Genomic DNA, 15,665 nt, shown 5'->3' with positions numbered 1-15,665 from the left:
TGAAATGAAGGTGGCACAGATAGACTTGGAGAAGAGGAAGAAGCTGGAGAGAAAAAAAGCCCAGTGTTTGGTTTCATCATCCTCCAGACAAATGACAAGACCTTTCTGAGTGGAGCACAGCGGTGGAACATAACAAAGTATTTATTATTACATTTAAGCAGTCTGATTTTAAGTGCTGGGTTCAATTTGAAGGTTTTGAAGTAGACTTTTTTTAACAAGGTTCTTTCTGGGCTGAAGTGCAGTGAGATGCAGTTCTCTGTAAATCAAGGCATTTACGCAAGTGTACATATGTAAGCATATCAAAATCAGACAATACATATTTATGAATGGAAGAAAATGCACACTGATTCAGAGCACAACTCTTTTGTTGAAAATGTCTGTGTGGGAATGGTACGGCATATTCAGCAGTGGCTAAATTGTAAAGAGAGACTGATAATGTCTCCTCACCGCTATGTTAAGCATATGCCATCTGAGAAACAGGAGCGTTGGTGTGTTATTCCACTAGCCATATGAAGTGAAAAAGCCAGCAAAACTCTCTCCCATTTTTAGAATTTCATTTTTGGAAGATTTTTCCACTGCTGAAATGTAAGTGGCAGCGGGAGGTTTGTGAATGATCTGGATGATAAATAATTTGAATCACGTACAGACTGAGGAGACACAGTGGGTAAAATCCTCACCCCTTTGAAGTTGGTGGGAGGCTCGGCACCAAACGTGAGAGAGCCAGCCTTCACAAACACTGTTTTGGCTTTCCCTGGATGTTGCAAGAACTTTGCAAGACACACTGTTGGCTAAACATCCAGAGTGTTGTGGAAGCAGGAGGAAAAGCAGAGGCTGCTTTTTCCATTGCAAAGGAGAGTCAGAAATATGTACTGATTTCCTGCATTGTTCCTCTTCCCTGGAAACAAACCTGGAACCCCAGGTTGAAAATTTTCTTGACCTTTGTAGAGACAGATGTCCTTACACCCCCAAACTAAAGGCATCCCAGAGGGCAAATGAAGTACTTTGAAACCCTACTTCCTCTAGGAAGAGCAAAGCTGTTTTGAGAAACTTGTGCTTCACGCACACACACTTGAAGTTGGAAGTCCAGCTGGAACATGGTTCATCACCCACACTAGAAGAATTTCAACAGTCTAAGAGAAGAATATCTGTTAGTGACCACCCCAGCTCTCTTGTCCAGTACTTCTCACTATAATATATTCTAGAAATTCTCTTTATTGGGAGAAAATTTTTGAGTAGCTTTCAGTAAGTTAGAAAAGTTCAGCTGAGATTGGTTTGGAGTTTCACCTTCTTTCTGCTGCACAGAGAGGAGCTCTAGGACAATGAAGAAGGATAATTAAGAAAAATATGAGAGGAAAGGATTTCAGAAGCTCTGTGTGTGCCAGCAGTGGATAAATGGTTTGCCAACCAAGGAATAATACCTTCAGAAAAAACAAAATCCCCATGAAAATACATTGGTATAATCTGAATGTTCTTTCACTGTGCACCCCGTCCTTGAAAAACAGAAGTCTTGCTAGATACAGAAGGAACTTCTGGCATTTCATGGATAAACATAAAGAAAATATTTAAAAATGTAAGTATGAAAAGGCAATGAGTCTCTCTGCTAAAACTGCCTCTGTCTGTGAGAGATAAGAGGGCAAGAGAAAGAACAGGAATTTCTTTTAAGTTCTTGTAATCCACTTACAGCACAGTGCCTGCAAAACACCTTTGAATGGTTAGGCAAATGGTCTGGCAGCACTATACACTACCCTGACCCTCATTGTTTCCTCACTTTTCCATCACAATTCACTTTCCTTACTATAGGAGTAAATCCTTCAGCTCAGGTGTTGTTCACATCGACATGCTGTTAGGGTCCTCTGTTCACTAATGCAATACAAATTAATAACCTTCATGATTAGCACACTAGTATTCAGGTGGTTAAATGTGCCTGTGAAATCCTGGGCACGTTGTAGTTTTTGCTTTCCTACAGCTCAGCTCAATGTCTTCCACAGCTCTGAAGTCCCTCGTGGTGGGGAAGGGGACCCACCATCCGCCCAACCCTCTGCTGGCCATCACCAGGACCAGCCATTCATGCCACCAGCCTTGCCCTGCATCAGAGGGAAGGAATTACTGGGAAAGATAGGTATTGTTTGACATTTTTGTTTTGCCTAAAGAAAGGTATTCTGGTCAAGTCTACAAAGCCCAGCTCTGTTTCCTGAATTTTGAAGGCAAAACTTCTCAGGAGAATAAATGATGGGCACTTAAACTAGGGTCTTTAAAATCATACAATCATAGAATCATTTAGGTTGGAAAAGACTTTTGAGATCATCAAGTCCATCCATTAACCCAGGACTGCTAAATACACCACTAAATGATGTCCCTAAACATTGTATTTAGGCATTTTTTTAAACACTTCCAGGGACAGTGATTCCCCCACTTCCCTGGGCAGCTGTTCCAATGCTTGACAACCCTTTCAGTGAAGCAATTTTTCCTAATACTCAATCTAAACTTGCCCTGGTGTAACTTGAGGCTGTTTCCTCTTGTCCTATAATTTCTTATGTGGGAGAAGAGACCTGCCCCCACCTCACTGCAACTTCCTTTCAGGTAGTTGGGGAGGGCAATAAGGTCCCCCCAGGTGTCCTCCAGGCTAAACGACCCCAGTTCCCTCAGCTACTCCTCAGAAGACTTGAACTCCAGACCCTTCGCCAGCCTTGTTGCCCTTCTCTGGACACACTTGAGCCCTTCTACATCCTTCTTGAATGAGGGGCCCAACTTGAACACAGGATTTGTGGTGCAGCCTCACCAGTGCCCAGTGCAGGGGGATCATCACTTCCTTAATCCTGCTGGCTACACTGTTTCACATAAAAAACCAGGATGTTCTTGGCCTTCTTGGCCACCTGGGCACGCTGCTGGCTCATGTTCAGCCAGCCATCAAGCAGCACCCCGGGTCCTTTTACCCCCAGGCAGCTTTCCCCCAGCCCGTAGCTCTGCATGGGCTTGGTGTGACCCAAGTGCAGGACCCGGCACTGAGCCTGGTTGAACCTCACACAACTGGCCTGGGCCCATCGCTCCAGCCTGCCCAGGTCCCTCTGCAGAGCTTTCCCACCCTCAAGCGGATCAACGCTCCCCCGCAGCTTGGTGCCCCTCGGCAAACTCTCTGAGGGGACACTCCATCCCCTCGTACAGGCTGTCGATAAAGCTATTAAACAGACCCGGCCCCAGCACGGAGCCCTGCGGAACACCACTGGTGACCCCTCGCCAGCTGGATGTAACTCCATCCCCCACCACGCTCGGGGCTCGGCCAGCCAGCCAGCTTTATACCCGGCGCAGAGTGCACCTGTCCAGGCCACGAGCAGCCAGTGTCTCCAGGAGAATGCTGTGGGAGATGGCGTCAGAGGCTCTGCTAAGGCCCAGGTAGGCAACATCCACAGCCTTTCCCTCATCCACTAGGCGGGTCATCTTGTCGTAGAAGGAGCTGGGGTTAGTCAAACAGGACCCATGGTTACTGGGCCTGATCTCCCAAAAGATTCATAAAAGGGAATAAATGTTTGTGCTTTGTCTGATAAAGCTTGGGAAGTTTAAGACAAATCTCAAAAATTATGAGGGATGCTTAGGGACAGAGATAGGTTCTTCTTTTATTGGTTGTATAAATCAAAATAAATAAATGAGAAGACCTGCAAATCAGCCAGTACTGGTAACAGACTCTAAACGTTTAAGTATGTCTAAATCTCTTAATACCTCTCAAGAGTGAAATTTCCAAGGACTTTTTTTCTCTGTAGTGATGAACTTTGTTTCCAACAAGAAGCCAACACATAGATTTGGTATCCTGTGCTGATTAGGGACTTACCTGAGTTTTGCAAAGGATAAAAGATAAGGAAGTTTCATCTTGTTTGAAAAAAGGCAAAATAGCGTATGCTGCATATTGTGAAGCTGTGTTTACAGAAAGGGAGCTATTTGCAGACCACTTTCACCAAGGGGAGAGAATGATTCAGAGCAGAAGATGCCTGACTCCTTCCCACTGCTCTGAGGGACCAAGAGCAGCAATAGGTCCATCTGATCAGCCTTCATGCTCATGCCGCTTCCCAGTTTTCTCTCAGGAAAGAAGCCCAAGGGAAAGCTTGGAGAGACTGTGAAATGTGTTCAGAGATTCTCTGTTCCCCAGATTTATTTTCTTAGCTAACTCTTTAATGAGTGTTTTGTCAAGGACAACTGAAGTATGCATCTGTGATTCTTCATTAGCTTGAAAAATTCATTTATTTTATGGGCATCCTGAAGGAAAAACTAGCTTCTCAAGTCCAATTTTCACTTTTGCAGTCAAGCTTTTGCTAGAAAAAATTCTCGTTTTTTTTCTTTGAAACTCCATAAACATTAGGGTAAGCAGCAGGCTCCACTCTGCAAGTCTAAAAACCCTCCACAAAGTTTATTGAGTTTTTATGCCCCAAATCCAGATTGTGTCTAATTATTCTGCTCTATCACACAATGTGTTTGAATCCTGTGCTTCCAGTAATCACCTCCAGAAGAAAGAAAATTCAGTATTTGTTCCCCAGGAAAGCTGTTACAGATGTGCATTATGTAGTTTCCTTTTCACTTTTGTAAATTAAAGCAATACTTTAAATATCCTGAATACGAATTCCGTTTGCCTCTCTTATTACAAGGCCTGAAGGAAAAGGAGACAGTCTTATTTCCTTAGCAACAGAGTCAGGTGTGATTTATGCCCCTGTGTATCCCTGCAGCTGTCTCCAAGCAACAAACCAAACTGCAATGCCAACTCTTGTACACACAGTGTGCGGAGGGGGCTGGGGGAAAACTCTGGAGCCCAAATACCTGTCCCTGGCATCAAACAGGAGGCAAGACTGACCAAACACAGGATTATCATAGAAATGGAAATCAATCAAAATCTAAGCATCCAAGTTTAGCCTGCCAAATGCTCAGTATGCAAAGAATCATCTATTTTAAATCTGTCAGCAGTTAGGTGACAGCTGTAGATGCATGTTAATACTTTACTGAGGATTTGCCTTAGCTTATGAAAGTGGTACCACTGCATCTGGTGTCCCTGAGCTGGCTCAGCAGGAGTTCTCATAGGAAATACAGTAATTACGTAGCAAAAAAAAATATTTTCAGTAATAATTCACTGTTGAAGTAGTTGCCAAAATTTGCCAAATTTCATTTGCCATTTCAAAGCTGTTTCCTCTTTGAAGAACACTTGCAGCTACGATTGTATCATGTTGGCAAACACTGTGTTTCTAAATAACAACTGTAAAGCTAGTGAGGCTTGCCAAGTGCAATCATGACAGATAGCATTATTTTCCTGAAAAAAATTACTGTTTTAGTTAAGGTGAAATTTGCTTTGGAAGCTGAGGTTTTGCAGCAAAAGCTACTTGTTTGTGCATCAGTCTCCCTGAGCAAATGTTTTTAGGTGCTTTTCAGGTGCAGAGCTAACACCTGTGGGTTACAAAAAGCAAGCAAGCACTCCCTCGTGTCAACATTTCATCCCTGGCACGAGTTTACTCTTACTGGAAATCCATAAAACTTCTGAAACACCAGTGTTCATTCCACTGCTGAAAACACAGTGATCTGTGTCGGAAGTGCCAGATACTGTAACACTGAAATCAAGGAAGACCTGCTGGCCAACAGGTGAGGGTGGAGCATGGAAATGCTGGGATCTCCCCAAGGGTCACCGCCTGGTGGTGCTGGAACTGACACATCCCTGAGCACACACTACCCATGCATGCCAAGCCTAATGGAGAGGCAGAGCAGGCAGGGACCATCATCACCTGTCCCTGGCCCTTCCCTGCTATGTCAGCATCAGGATGAACCTCTGCCCTGTGGAGAGGATTTCCTTTTGGTGCTTTGTGAGATGGAAAACACTCCCTGGCCAGCACCTCGCACCTGTGTGGCTTGGGCATAATGCCAGCATCTACAGCCTAAAAATATCTGTAAGTAGAGGGGAAAGACTTAGCAAAGCACCACTGGACCATCCCTCGGTTTTAGGGATCAGCTCTGAAATTGCAGCCAAGATGTGGGGGTGTGAAGGTCTCTGAAGGACTGAGGTCAGGTTTGTATCACTGCCCCTGGCAGCAGCAGTCAGGGTTTATCGCAGCCCAGCTAACCATGGTTAAACACAGTTCCAGCCTTTCCCAGGCAGAAATTCATTTAACATCATCCTTCAAACTTTCAACTTCTTGAAGTCTTACCTAAGTATTTGTACTCTGAAGTCAACCTGCCTAATTTCAGCATGTTAGGCAATAGCCTCTCTGCCTTGTACTTGCAAAAGCTTCTAGACCACTTGGGTGGGGTTTTTTTCACTTGCATAGGTTTGTGCTAAATGGTTTCCTCTGGGGCTGGTTTTTTTGGTGGTGTTTTTAGTGAGGGGGGTTGTTGGTTTGTTTTTGTTTTTTTTTTCTTTTCCTTGGGTTGCATCCGTTTGGAAAAGTAACAGTAAAGTCTTACTGCAGGACATTTTCTACTTATTAGGCCATCCCCCTGTACCTCATATTTTTGTTCTGATTTCAAAAGTTATCTTTCTGTAGAGCTTCTCTAGGAGAGCTCTCACTTAAAACTTTTTATGATAATCTGCAGAAACTCTCATTAGCTGGCAGTTGTTCCTTCATTTTAAAAAAGCATAAAACTGTAAGGCATAATGTTGAAAACTTTTAATAACATTTTCTCCTCAAGTGTTAAATTCTTGCTGTAATATAAGCCTGGATATTGCTAAATATTGGATAAAGAAAACTTCAGGATTTGTTGCCTGACTGCAGATATACACTCCTGTTGACATTGCTTCTGTAGATTAGGTCTCACTGCAATTTTGAACATTTAAAAAGAAAATATAATTTGTCTTTGAGATCAAATGCATATCAAAATCAGGCTTGTTCTCCGATTCCCCTTTTTTAACTCAACATAATCAAACATAGATTTTTACACCAAACAGCAATCCCTCAGAGGTTCAAAAACCACTAGTTGGCCCTATCACTATAAAAATAGTTACATTATGCATCTAATCTCTTTTATGAGTTACAGAAAACTAATCACATGAATAGTACTACCAAATCTTTGGGAGTAATTGCATGCCCAGTGCTATCAACAAGCTCGAATATCTTTTTCTTCAATTTGGGATGTAAATTCTGAATCAATTTTATGACATGCACCTGTTTTCTGCTCTCTGCAGGGAGGCATGCTGCTTCCCCCTGTGAAGTGGCACGAGGTGCTAAAATCAAGCAGCTGATCCTCTTTAAAACACAAGGAAAGGCTGCCTGGGCTCTTCTCATCCTTGCAACTAAAGAGTTTCTAGATCCTTCTAGAAAAGTGAAAACCATGAATGTCTCTTTTATATATGTAAATACACGGACATTAATAAGGTTTTTCTGGTAAAAAAAAAACCACTGCAAAAGGAGAAGTAGAGCTGTGGAAAATACAGACCCATTAGTTGTTTTAATGCTCTCATGCTTATTATTTGTATATATATTTCAACAAATTTGTATATACTTTCAATATGAAGTTTGATAGGATTACAATGGAAATAAACCTCTGTATTTTATGCTTTCACTGGGTTGCAGCTTTTTATGCTTGAAAGAGCAAAAAACCCCAAACCCAAAATAGTTCAAGGCACCCAATTAATTTTTTTCTTTGATTCCCCTCCCATATAGGACTATTTGAGGACTAGCTAGAAGTGTCAAAAGTTTTATTATTCATCAGCAGTCTACCCTTTTTATTAGCCATTATGCCTTATGTGCACTTGCTTGCTTTTGGCAAGTTCGTTCTAAATGGCGTGACTTTATTTTGGTTTGTTATTTTAATAAAAAGAAGCAGCCTGCAATTGTTAGAGAGAAGTTTTTATCTCCATCTTTTACCCTTTAGCTTGTTCATAAATACTGATTTCTTCAGCATCCTAGTGAGACTGCTTATAGTTTTTCAGTGTATGTTTAGTGCTGCACAGAGAAGCAGACTATGGGATAATAAAAGGCTGATTTTGACAGTGCCTTGCATCAGTCCCAGTAACACTAAATAAATTCAGAGGTGAAACAGTTTGTCAGTGGGTCTGCACATTGCAGTTCCCTTAGATGAGTTGGAGGCAATCTTTTCCATCAATACTCTGCAATACCACCCCAGTTCTAGGAGTAAGTGGATGCAAAATGGTAATGACTATATCCATCATCTGAGAAGCCTGAGTGGAAGATGATTTTAAAGAAACCCAAACACAGCCATGGGGTCTGTATGGATTCGTGACACTTGGGGCTGGATAGCAGCACCTGGAGATCCGAGCACCAGCCAGCAACTGCAAGTTGGCGCATACCTGCTCCAAAAGTGCATGTTCTCTTTATCCCTCCCTCTTCCCTCGTCAAAGTTCCTAAACAAATCTAAGGTCCACCAGACACCCTTCTCTTTCTGAAAATCCACAAAGCTAGTTTTTCACAAGAGGAAAGGCTAAGATAAGAGCACAGTCCTATGTCCCCTGTCTTTGCTGGACCGAAAATGTCAGGTAGAATGATGGCAGACAAATATTCTTCCTTGTAGAGTGACTCACTACACCTCAGGAAAAAAACAGTGAACAGGTTGCACTGCTAGAGACCCTCTGAGACAGCTCATCATTGGACTCATGTCCTGAATTCTACACTTTCTGATTTTTTTTCCTTTCTTATTACCATAGAAATAGAAAAGCATCTGTGAAATGTCTATGCTTGACATTTCTGAGATGAGTTTCAAGCCCTGGCACACCTCTTCTAGCACCAGTTTAAGTGCATACCTAAGGGGTTGCTAAATTTTTGGTGTCCTTGGCTCCCATTGAACTGTGTTGCAGATTTGCAGATTTCTCTCAATGACATACATGTTCTTTCCTGAACATTTTTCTCTGGCATATGTGACTTCAAAAACATTAATGAAGTAGTCTTCTGTGCCATAAACACACACATTAGCCCTAGAAGTACCAATTTCCAATCAACATGCAAAACCCATCTATAAGAAGTTCCTACTTCTTTACTCACTATCTAGAAAAGTAATTTCTCATTTCCCAGTGAAGCTTTAACCAGTGTAGGATCACAATGGCTTCATTTAAAGTTTCCCTAATAAGCAAAGAAATATTATTAATCCTGCCTCCTCTCTGGTCCCAGATCACTAACAGCCATCATAAACACAGCCAACTGGGCTATTTATCTATGCTTCAGCTCATGCAGGAATAATTTTCTGCTTAATTCTTCAATCCGATCCGCAGGCTTTCCATCAGCTGCCTCTTTATTCTCAACCCACACAAGTCAGTAAAACTGTCATCTTTTAAAAGCAAATATTGTACCTTCCCAGTTACATTTTCATTTAAAAAAATAAATCAATAGTGTTTGTAACTGATAACCAGATTATGGTTGCTTTTAAGATTCTGGTATCTTTCCCATGAGATAATCTGGCAGCACAATAAAATACATCTATTTATTACGAGGAACACTCACATATTCAATTGGCCTGTTTTAAAAGAGACCGTAAATGAGATTTAGGGTTTTAAACAGCCTGGATGACTTTCCTTCCTCTTAATCTCCAGCTGCTTGTTTTTATAAGTCCTTCTTCCCAGAGAAGAGTTTTAAAAAATGATTCAAGACTTTTATATATATAAACATCTACATACATACATACGGACAGGAACACCCCTACGCCTTTCTTTCTCAGAAACTAAAAGGAGGTGAGACACTTTGTTCTCTGCAAAGCTCATCTGAAGATGCTCCTCTGAATTGTCCCTGTTTCCTCTCTACAGCCTTCACCCCCAGCCCTAGCACAAGCACTGATCTCTGCCTCAAAATACTGTTCTGCAATCCGCCCAAAAGCAGAGGCAAAGAGCATCACGAAAATAAATATATTCAATAGTGCCCCAGCACTGTTTGTCTCACAGTGTGAGGCCATTGTTTCACAATACAGGGAAAATGTTCTTTTCACTTTAGGGTTGAAAATGAAAAGTGTAAGTTTTGCCTCATCCCTGTGGGAAATACTGAGTGGTTTTATGCTTCATGAGGATCATAATTATTCCCTAGGTGTCTCTGGGGTTACACTTTACTACTAAGAATATGCACCAAAAAAACCAAAACAAAAAATTACTGAACTAGGAGTGGTGATGGAGGAAAGGCTGTTACTGCAGGCATGTGGACAGCACTGCCCTCATGGGGATCGTGGGCATGACCCTTAGTGGGTAGGAAAAGCAATCCCAGGGAAGAGGCACTCCCTGAGTTGGTAATGTAAAATTTTTCACTCTTGATTAAAAATTGCCCTGTTTGGCCTTTTAAAATGATTACATTTCAGGGTTAAAATCTCAACATGATGGAGGCAAGCATTAGGAAGCAGGGAGGTGAGACCTCTGGCATCCGTGTCCTGGAGGCTCTGTGCCAAGAAGGTGGCTCTCTGCAGAGTGGTGGTAGCCCCATGGCCTGTCTCAAGCCAAGGTGCAGAAACTCCTGTGCTGGTGGAGAGCAGCAGCAACCATCTTTTCTATGTGTTTATGCTGCTCAGACAGAACAAAAGGCAGCCAAAACCAAGCTGGAGTGCCATTACCAACACATAAGCAAATAGGCAGCAGGTGCTCCTGTGTACCTAGATGTGATATTTATTTTGTGCCAGCACAAAAACATAAGATTAAGCAAATATTACTTGTATTGCCAAATTCAATCTGCTTAGCATCCTTATTCCAAAAGGCCCCAATACTGTGGCTCTTGCATTCCTGTTGCATTGGAAATGTGGGCACAATGGAGGAAGGACACCATTGCTTTTCAGCAAGCTAACACCACATTTTATTTCATTATGTTTTTCAGTTTGTGAACTTGTAAGTGCTGTCAGATGAAATAAAATAGTCGCACACAACTTTCTACTAATGCAACTGCAATGAGAGCTTAAAAAGCTTAAATTCCTGTTACACATAAACAAAATGTGATAGTGATGTTAATTTTCATGTTTTCATCTGATCCTGAATTTTAAAAAAAACTTTAGGTCTTCTGAGATTACCATCTAAGGTAACCATTGGACTTGGAGTCAGCACCAGGTTAGGAACTCTAATGCAAAGGAAAAATTCAAGAAACAGCAGCATGCTACCATCTAACACTCAGGTACTGCACAAAGTCCCAGCCTTCACCCCAGTTTAATGCATCCCTTGAGTGAGTCCAGGAGGGCTCTCAGCTTCTTCCTGCCCATGCATGGGCATCCTTCAGAGCTCTGCTAAAGGAGACAACCTGCTTGAGCATGTCATCTGTCCTGGGTACCAGGCTGCATGACCAGGAACTACTACCATTCATCTTCCTCAGTGGACTTCACTTTAGTGGAGCCACTGACCTCATGGGCTCACAGGGTGTATGTGGCACGGGGACACAAACATCACAGCAGAGCTTTGAAGGCAAGCAGGTATGTCGTGGTTTAACCCCAGCTTGTAAATAATGCCACACAGCTGCTTGCTCACTCCCCTCCTCCAAGGGATGGGGAGGAGAACTGGAAAGGAATGTAAAACTTGAGAGTTGAGGTAAGAACAGTTTAGTAATTGGAATAAAATAAAATAAAATAAAATAAAAATACTACTAATAATCTTTATAATGAAGAGGGGAAGAGTGAGAGAGGAGTGAAATCCAAAGGGAAAGGAGAAAAGAAAACCAAGTGAAGCACAATATAGCTGCTCACTACCTGCTGACTGATGCCCAGCCAGTCCCTGAGCAGTAATCCCCAGCCGTGGCCAGCCCCTCAGTTTATATTTTAGCCATCCTCCCACATACCAGACAGGCTTCAACTGCTTGGCTTGCTTAATTGCAGCATATGTTTCATGTTCATGGATTACCTGTGCAATACTGTCCATGGTTAGGTCCACCCCTTGAGCCCGGGCCCATCTATATGTTGCATCTCTTCCTTGATGGCCTGAAGTGTCATGGGCCCACTGAGCTATAAATAATTCACCTTTGTGTTACCAATCTAAATCTACCTGAACCACTTCAGTCCTGGCTGCTTGACCCACCTGCTGGTTGTTTAGATGTTCCTCAGTGGCCTGACTCTTGGTACTTGAGCATCTACATGATGTACTTTTACAATCAGGTTCTCTACCCAAGCAGCGATATCTTGCCATAATGCGGCAGCCCAGATGGGTATACCTCTGCATTGCTAATTACTCTGCTTCCATTGCTGCAGCCACCCCCACAGGGCATTTGCCACCACCCATGAGTCAGTATAGAGGTGAAGTATCAGCCACCTTTCTCATTCAGACACATCTAAAGCTAGCTGGATAGCTTTCACCTCTGCAAACTGGCTCAATTCACCTTCTCCTTCAGCAGTTTCTGTGACTAGTTGCAGGGGACTCCATACAGCCGCCTTCCACCTCCCATGCTCTCCTGCAATGAAGCAGGACCCAGCAGCGAACAAGCCATATTGCTTCTCATGTTCTGGCAGTTCATTATACAGTGGGGCTTCTTCAGCACGTGTCACCTCTTCCTCTGGTGACAAAACTGAACTGGGCTGTCGGACAGCCTGCTTATGGCTGCAGCCTCCTGTGAAACCAGCCATGGTGTTTCAAGCCACCACTCCATTGCATGTGAAGACTAACTCTGCTGCCAACACTTTTTGTGAATATTTAGATACCACAACAGCATGAAAAACAAGGCAGCCGATGTGTGCAAATAGATTTTAAAGGTTTTCCTGTAACACTTTAAAACAGTGCTTTAATCTCAGAAAAGGCCAGAAGGTCACTCTTCTAGAAGCAGGAGATTTCCCAGGAGTGAGAGACGGCTTTAATTCCAGAGATCCTGTGACCCCAGAGTTAAGCCACTTACATCCAACTCCCCAGCTGGAACAGGAGTAGTCATAGCACACTCTCTGTTGATAAAAATTACTAGCTGTATGTATTAAAGCAATTCCAGTGCTGCTCCCTGGCCCAGGTCAGCCCTTGTGGTATTACAACTCAGGGGAAGGCAAAGGCAATACTGCTGCCAGCTCGTCCCTGGCATTGCTGCCTGTGGTTGTATGGACACTGGCCATGCACAAGGTCAGAGCTACTCTTATAGCCATACTTTCTCAGAACTGGTTTAATCAGAGGGGAAGGTTAAAGCATCTTCAGCCTTGGAACTGCTTGTCTCTAGCAATTTGGTACCGTTGTAGACTTGGTCCTGCAATGGTTTCGAGAACAGAGCTGCCTGGCCGTGTGCACCAGTCTGCAGCGCATCCCACTGTTGCACTACCACAGCCCTGTGCTTGCTGTGCCATGGGCTGGAAGAGGCAGCTCCCCCTGAGGTGGGACATGCTGGTGAAAATGGAGATGCCCTCAAGGTCCATTAGCAAGTTTCTTCCTGCAACTTCCAACACTTGTGTTTTCCTGCTGCGCTGGCTTTCTAGCTCCTTACCAGTGTTAGGTGCATTTCACTGCTACTTAACAAAGGCAAACCCCACCATGCTGGATTTAGCGTATCTAACATTTCATAATGCTCAAATTATAACAGGTTGACTCAAAAACCTTGATGTAAAATACCTTTCCCAACATGACAGAAGAAGTCTTCATTCATGTTGCCATGCATTATAATTTTGTTCTCTTTATTTCCCTAAAGAAAGGTTGATTAATGTTGTGAAGATATAACTATATGTGAATTTTCAACTCCCATAGGTCTTTCAACTTCTCTAGGTCTTTCACTATATTCCATAATTCTTGATAACAAAGAATGCATACAATGTCTTCACAAGACTAAATAAAACTGAATAACTGTTAAGGTACATAGCCATTTACAATTCAATAGCTGCTTACATAAATGTAAACAGTGTATGCACTTTTTCTAAAAAATGTATTTGTGATATGTCAAAGCAACATTTAGATAGAAATTGGAAGTCAGCTAAATTACATGCAGCAGAATTTAAAAGCAGTTTTATTTGTTAAATTGCCTTGAATTTGCTGGACATAAAAAAAAAAAAAAGCTTATCAAATCATATTCAACATTAAAAACTGATTTAACAACAATGAACTGAACAAATTGTTCCTGGTGACTATGTCCTTCAAGATTTTAGAACCAATAAATTTAACTTCCACACTTCATTTTTATTCATAAACTGGAAAACAAGCTTGTCTACTTTTTCTGCTCCCACTGGCTTTTCATTTTTAAGGGAAATCATCTTTGGTAGAAATAAGGAAAATGGACTAGTCTGTGCAGATGCAAAACAGGATATTTTAATCAAAAGCTGGTTCATCATTTCAAACAATTTATTTCTTTTTAGGTGCATAGCCAGTGCGTAATATTTCAGGATTTTGACATGCTTTAAAATATTGACAAGAAACATGCACTGCTTGGCATTGTTTTTCTTGGTGTGGCAGAGATGTAAGCATATAACTTTCTGAAGTATATGATAGGAGAGCAAGAAATGCAAGAATCAGAGATGCTAACTCCCCTTGTCTACGACTGAGGTACAGGGATAACAAAAGGATATAAGCAGGTGATAGCCCATTTAGACCTTAGCATTTCCTGAGATCAGCTTAGAAGTTAAACCACAAAAAAGTTTGTTTTTAAAGGAGTGGTTTAACTTGCTGATGCTGATGTGCTAGTTTTGTAGCAAGAAGGCCAATACCTTTTGCTTCAGTGAGTTTACAAGAAGCATCTGTGTTGATGTGGTTCTTTCATACCAGAGCAAATGTCCATACTAGAGACAGGCACAAAATTAGCTTCTTGGTTCCAGTTAGCACAAAACTTAACATTAATTAGCCGAAAACATGAGGCTAGATTCAATGGTTGGTGCAAGACAACATGGTTAAATCAGAAAGGTAAGAGTTAGGGCCATAGAAAGAGGATCTTTCATCATTTTAGTGTGATCCTATTCCTTGCTCCCTGGAGCTGCCTGCAGCTTCCTTCTGCCCAGGGAAAAGCAAGAACTCAGCTCAACTCTCTTGCACTTCCCTCTTTCACCAGAATAATCTAATTCTGTCCTCACAGTGTCCTAAGGCAATTTACACTAGTATAAAAGATGTTGCCAAGTCAGACTATTGTCCAAAAGATGTTTCAATCATTAGAACTATTAGGTATAAAAGCTTCATTCTTGAATTCTTGACTCTGTCTAGAATTAGAGATGAGAGTCTATTTGGTAGGAACTATGACCATATCCCTGAGAGAGCAAATACTCAATCTCCCATTGGAACTAGAGGTAGATTAGGTGCCTTGTTACTGCTGTGGCTCTCATCTGCTCCCTAGCTTCCTTCAAAGATACTGCCCTAGCCAGAGCAACACCCAATAATACGTTCCTGTATGTGGCATACATGCACACAAATATATATGACTGTGCTATCAGGTTATCTGTGCGGTGCTAACAGGGGACTAGTCCCACTCCTCCTCATCATTGGGAATGAGCTACATACATTTTTCATACTGAATGTGAATTCAGGAGGCTGGTGAACAAGTGGCTGTTGCAATCCATTATAATCTGTTCTTTTTATGTACTGTTATGTTTCCCAAAAACATACTATACTGTCACATTGCATTCTTGAACAAATAATACCGAACATGCTGCTTGTAAACATACTGCATGCAGCTTGATGTGCTGAACAGCTATGTGCTCTTTCTAATGCTGTCTGTGCTCCAGCTGTGGCAATGACAGGGATGTACCTCTCTTGCTGCAAACAGTTATTATTCTGCCTTTTCCCCTTAGCCCATTTCATTTCTGCAAGTTACAGCTTTTCCATCCTTAAATCAGTTTTCTTGCTATTAAGTACTTCCATTTAA

This window comes from Falco rusticolus, chromosome Z (genome assembly GCF_015220075.1).
Source record: "Falco rusticolus isolate bFalRus1 chromosome Z, bFalRus1.pri, whole genome shotgun sequence".
Classification (NCBI taxonomy): domain Eukaryota; kingdom Metazoa; phylum Chordata; class Aves; order Falconiformes; family Falconidae; genus Falco; species Falco rusticolus.
This window is presented reverse-complemented; position numbering follows the sequence as displayed.